Raw genomic sequence first — 6655 nt, 5'->3', positions numbered from 1 at the left:
TTTTTTTATGTACCATAAATATTAATTAATTTATTTATTATTTATAATAAATGATTTAATTTAACCTCAATAATTTATAAATGTAAAATAATAATATGAATCTAATATATAAATTTTAAATATAAATTATATATAAATATATAACATAAATTAAGGATTATTTATATTAAACTTATTAATTCATTTCTAAGTTAATTTTTGTTAAATTTAAAGATTGAATATGTTTAAATTTAAAATTATATAAGATATTAGTAATGTGTGAATTAAATTTATTTTTTAATAAAAAAGTTATATTATTATATGATTTTTATATCATCTAAATTGTATTTATTACGTCATCCGGTTCAACCCCGATTCGACCGGTTGAACCGGTCGAACCGTGAACCGCTCTCTCTACCGGTTCGTCGTCCGGTCCGATTTTCACAACCTTGAAAAAAATTCTTATTTAACTTAAATAATAATTGAAATCAACAATCAAATGCTTAGATTTTAAACCTTTCATACCCTTGTGTTGTTGCGACTCATTGCTCACGAGTTTATATTTTTGATGATAACAAATATTATGGCTCGCATCTTTATGTTTCATAGTATTTTTTATTTTATACTTGTTTTGTGTGTAAACTAATATTTCAAGAAAATTATACTCCAATTTATAAGAAAACTACGATCGTACTGTATGATCGCATATCGTCCCCATACGAATGAATAGTGTCCTGTACGAACTGACAGTACGAATGCATAGTGTCTCGTATGAATCACTCGTACGAATGCATCGTGTCAAGTACAAATCTCTCATACAAATGCATAGTGTCACGTACGAATCGTCCGTACGAACGCATAGTGTCCCGAACGAACAGTTCAAAATTTTCTATACGAACCATTCATCGTACAGTACGAATAGTTCATAAAAATCTTTAAAATTGTTGGGACGAAAAGGGGCTCATCCAATTCGTACTATGGACGATGTACGTATGATAATGACATCATACGGTACGAACCGTTTAGAAAATTTTCAAGTTCATATGGACAAAAGTGGACCCGTCTAATTCATACCCTGGATGGCGTACGCACGATGATGACATCATACAAGATGATCAGTTACAAAAATTTTCAAGTTTGTTTAACTGCTCGTAGGAGTTTATAACTGAACAAATCGTCCAATATGAAATGAATTCGTACAGTACGATCAGCTTAAAATTTTTGTAAATTTTAAATACTCCCACAGTGTGTGTGACCGACACAAAAGACGTCGGAAACCATTCCAGCATACCGGACACCGGAAAATCCACCAGCGAAAGCCCTATTTTCGAACCCGAGCTCGTCTGGCTACTCATTTCATTCCACCAAGAAAGAACATCTTCGCTCTCTCTCTCATCGCCCTAGCGTCGACACACCCTAGATTGCCATCACTGAGCCTTTTGGATATTCGCGGGACGTCGCCGACGATCACCACCTTCGCCAAGGAGACTTTTTTCGCAAAAATCGACAGTCATTTTCGACCGCCTCCTGATTTTTTGCCGCCTCCTGATTTCGTCGATTGTAAGATTTTTGCTCGTGTTATTTCTTATCATACATTTGCTAGAGAATGCACGTATTAGATATTTTTTGTTGATAAATAAAGAGCGAATATTTTTCAAAATCAATTTGGATTCATGTCGGGTAGGTCTATTATGGAAACCATACATTTATTGAGAGGTTTGATGGAGAAATATAGAGAGAATAAGGAGGATCTACATATGATATTTGTTGATTTAGAGAAAGCATATGATAAAGTTTCAAGAGGAGTGCTATTGAGAGTTCTTGCAAAAATAAAAGAGTTAATAGCGCTTATATTCAAATCATTAAAAATATGTATGCATAAGCTATTACTTGTGTTAAAACACAAGGTGGTTTGACAAAGTATTTCGTATTTCGGTTGGATTACATCAAGGATAAGCCTTAAGTCCATATCTTTTTACTTTAGTCGTAGATGTTCTCACTAGACATTTACAAAAGGATATACGTTGGTGTATGCTTTTTGCTGATGATATTCTTCTTGTTGATAAGACTAGAGATGGAGTTGAAGGTAAACTTGAATTATTGAGGTCTCACCACCATCTACCTAAGCATCCTCATCTCAATGTGGTCCTTGAATTTGAATATAAGACTAGAGATGGAGTTGAAGGTAAACTTGAATTACGTTGGTGTATGCTTTTTGCTGAAGGTATTCTTATGTTGGTCTCACCACTCATCCACCTAAACATCCTCATCTCTGTAACACTTAACTTAGTATTATGCTTTCCTTTTAATAGCCAACATTCAGCACCATATATAAAGAATTGCAGGTCTCACCACCATCTTCTAGATTTTTTCCTTAAGTTTGAGGGAGACTTTTCTACCACAAAATAAGTCTGATGCATTCCTCCATAATTTCCCTACTATTAATATCTCCATATATTCAATTTTATACTCTAAAGTTGATTTCCATAATTCGAGTTTACCTTCAAGCCCCTCTCACTAGGTCTATACAATGAGAATATAATATTAAGAAAGTGAGAGAGGGAATGAGATCGAAGAAGGGGGGGAGAGAGAGAGAGAGATAGAGAGAAGGGATAGTTAATATATGAATGTCACATAAATTATTATAATCCATTACTTATCTGCTCTTATAAGTAGGTTATGGATATTAGAAATCAAAGAAGTTGGATGTATAACCGATTGGCGCAAGGACGAAAGACATTAACAGATGAATTCATTAATGGGTGAATATTTTCATTCAGCAAGCAAAACAACTACCCAGCTTCATATCAGATGGAATGTTTTGATGTCCATGTTCTAAACATAAAAATCTAGTGCACCTAAGACCAGATGATATAACTATTGATCTGTATCGCAGAGGATTCATGACACAGTATTGCTATTGGACTTCTCATGGTGAGTATGAGCCACATTTTGATTCTCAATGCAGTCCTTCTACAAGTACTAATGTAGCTGAGGCTGAAAATATCCGACAAAATCTTGAGAAATTAGTTCAAGATGCAACTGGAATATAATTTGAATAAAATACATAAGAGTTACCGAATAAGGAGGCACATAATTTTTATGATTTGTTGCATGCTGCCCAACAACTAATTTGAAAAGGGTGCACCACTCACTCAGAGTTATATGTTTCTGTGAAGATGTTAAGCATCAAGTAAAAATATAATGTTACTCATTAATGTTTTAATTAATTCATTAGGTTGCTTAAGGAAATCAATCCGATAGATAATATAATTCATACAGATCTATATCAGACAAAAAAGTTAGTTTCTAAACTTAGTTTGACATACACAAAGATAGATTGTTGTGTCAATGGATACATGTTATACTTTAAAGAAGATTTCTTAGAGATTATATGTCGTCATTGTAATGCACCAAGGTTTAAATCAAAATTTGAAAATAGAAGGAAGCAGAATGATGTGCCTGTCAGTAGAATGTTCTACTTACCAATAATTCCTATACTACAACGGCTATATGCATCCATGAGATCTACTGCACATATGAGATGACATAATAATCACATTCCGCAAGAAGGTGTTATTACACATCCATTAGAAGCAGAGACTTGGAGACACTTTGATCGTACACATCCCACATTCACGACAGAACCAAGAAATATAAGATTAGGTTTATGCGTAGATGGTTTTAATCCATTCAGTCAGTCTGCTACACCTTACTCATGTTGGCCCGTGATACTCACTCCTTACAATCTTTCTCTAGAGTTAAGTATTACTACTCCTTATATGTTTCTAACACTTATCATTCTAGGACCACATAATTTAAAAGTGAAGATTGACGTATTCTTACAACTGTTAATTGATAATTTAAGTTTATTATAGAAAGAGAGAGTAAGTATATATGATATCTCCACCAAACAAAACTTCACACTGAGAGCAGCATTACTTTAATTTGAACAATTGGTGACTTTCCTGCATATGGTATGCTCTCAGGTTGGAATACTTCAAGCAAGTTAGCTTATCCATATTATATGGAACATACAAAATCATTTACTTTAAAGTATGATAGGAAGAACACTTGGTTTGATTGTCATCATATGTTTTTACCTCCAAGTCATCCTTTCATGCGAAATAAAGATGCATTTACTAAAAATAAAATAGTGATGTTTCAACCACCTCCAAGACTAAGTAGTGAAGAAAATTTTGAAAGAGTGAGATTCATGCCCATAATAATGGATTCGCAAATATTAGTTGAGTTAAGATTGCCAGGATATGGTGTCAACCATAATTGGACCAAGAAAAGTATTTTTTTGTCGTTACCATATTGGAAAATAAACCTGATTAGACATAATTTAGATGTTATGCATATAGAGAAAAATATTTTTGATAATATTTTCAATACAGTTATGGACATCAAAGATAAATCAAAAGATAATATAAAAATAATGATGGACTTAAAGGAGATTTGTAAGAGAAAAGCATTAGAATTGAAGGATGGTGGAGGTGAAAATTTTCTCAAATAAAAAAGTTCCATTCAGATTAATTTTAGAGCAAAAATGAGCAATTTGTGAATGGGTGAAGACCCTACGAGTACCTGATGGATATTCTTCCAATCAAAGTAGGTGTGTTGACATAAGATAAGGGAGATTATTCGGATTGAAAAGTTATGATTGTCACATCTTCATGCAATGTCTACTACCAACTACTTTTAGTTATATGCAAGATCAAATTTTAAAGCCCTTGATCGAGCTAAGTGTATTCTTCAAAGATTTATGCTCTTCTAAACTAAATGTAGAGAACTTGATTCTTATGGAGCAACAAATTTCTTTCATTATATGTCAACTTGAGAAAATATTTTTTCCAGAATTTTTTGACTCTATGGAGCATCTACAAGTACATTTACCATATGAGGCTATGGTCGGTGGACCAATTCAGTATCGGTGGATGTATCCTTTTGAGAGATATTTAAATAAACTTAAGAAGACCGCTAAGAATAAAGCACGTCCCGAAGGCTCTATCTGTAAAGCATATTTAACATACGAGATAACTCAATTTTGCTCGTATTATTTTGAAATAATATTTCAATCGGGTGAAAGTACAACACATCAAAATATTTATAAATCCTCTAATATATATGTATTTGGTGGAAGCAGTGAACCTGTAGGCGCTAGCACCGTACGTTATTTGACCGATAAGGAGATGACAGTTATCACATTATATATCTTGCTTAATTGTGATGAAGTTGAACCGTATCTCGAGTAAGTATGAGTTAATTTGTTCATTTTTTTCATTATTCTTAACTTTGTTCTAAACTCAAAAGTTTATAGGAGGTTTATTGATGGTTTAGTACATTAGAAGAAGAAGAAGTCCAGAAGAAAGTGGAGAAAGAATTCTCTGCTTGGTTTAAAAATATGATATATTTTGAATAATTAGTCTTAATTAGTTAGTACTACATGCAATAAATATAATAATAATAACATCTTGTTCATTTAAAGATACACATTAAATACAGTAATTTGTAGTATCAAGGGCTATTTGAGTTAGCTTAGGGACCAAATAGATTAGTTAAATATTATCAAATATTTTTGGTCAATTGTTATAAATTCTAAACAAAAAATTAGTGTGAAGGTAGGAATACAGAAAATTCTTGCGTATATATAAGAGGGAACACCCATACATGGGATGATTATGAATACTACGGGGTATTATAAGAAATATTATAGGTGAAATATCCCGGTCATAGGAATATTGTGTATCTCTTCAATTATGAATGATTTGATCTAGTATAAAATAGAGGCACAATATTATATCAAATTTACGGTATAACATAAGTAAAGCGGGATAGGAGATATGCAAAGTTTGACCCATTCATCATTGCTAGTCAGGCAAGTCAAGTCTATTTGTAATAACAATCCAAGCAAATTACGAGGCAAACATGAATGGCTGGTACTTATGAAGACAAAATCAAGGGGAGTAATTGAGAAAATCACATCAATACCATCAGCACATCAAGTAGAGTTTATGTCAAATTAAAAAAAATCTTCCAATCAATGTGGATGACCAAATTTGACAGAATGAGAGCGAGTTACAGTTAGAGGAGATAGATTTAGCAATAGAGGAAAATAATGATGAATCTGATAGTGCTGGAAATGTATCATCATATGAAAGTGAATCAACAAATGATGAATTAATATAAGATAAATTAAAATTTTTTGTTATTTCACTGCATTTATTTTATTGTTACTGCATTGTATTTTATTTTCTTATTACTGCTTCATTATTTTATATTATATTTTTGTTATAACTCATGTTTCTAATATTTATTATTTTTTTATGTGCAGATGGCTTCAGGTGAAGAGCCTAATAGAGGATTGATCAAAAATATTTTTAATAGGTGCAACAAGAAGATCGCTACAGCTGGACCACCTAGGCTAGTACGTACTGAGGGGACCACTTCGTCTCAGCATTCTACACATACTCAGCCTACGACTCAGCTTACCACTCAGCCTTTACCTACTCCTGAATCTAGTAGCCCGCCGTTCTACTCAGCAAACCCCCAATTTTCTTCACCAGATCCTACACAGAGTACTTCTTTCTACCCATACTATCCACCCCCACCTTATGCTGGTGACCCTCCTGCTTATCCATTCCACCATATGTTCCACCATACTATCCCCCAC

The sequence above is a fragment of the Dendrobium catenatum genome, unplaced genomic scaffold, assembly GCF_001605985.2.
Source record: "Dendrobium catenatum unplaced genomic scaffold, ASM160598v2 original_scaffold_83099, whole genome shotgun sequence".
NCBI classification, from domain to species: Eukaryota; Viridiplantae; Streptophyta; class Magnoliopsida; order Asparagales; family Orchidaceae; genus Dendrobium; species Dendrobium catenatum.
Note: the sequence above shows the minus strand (reverse complement) of the source record.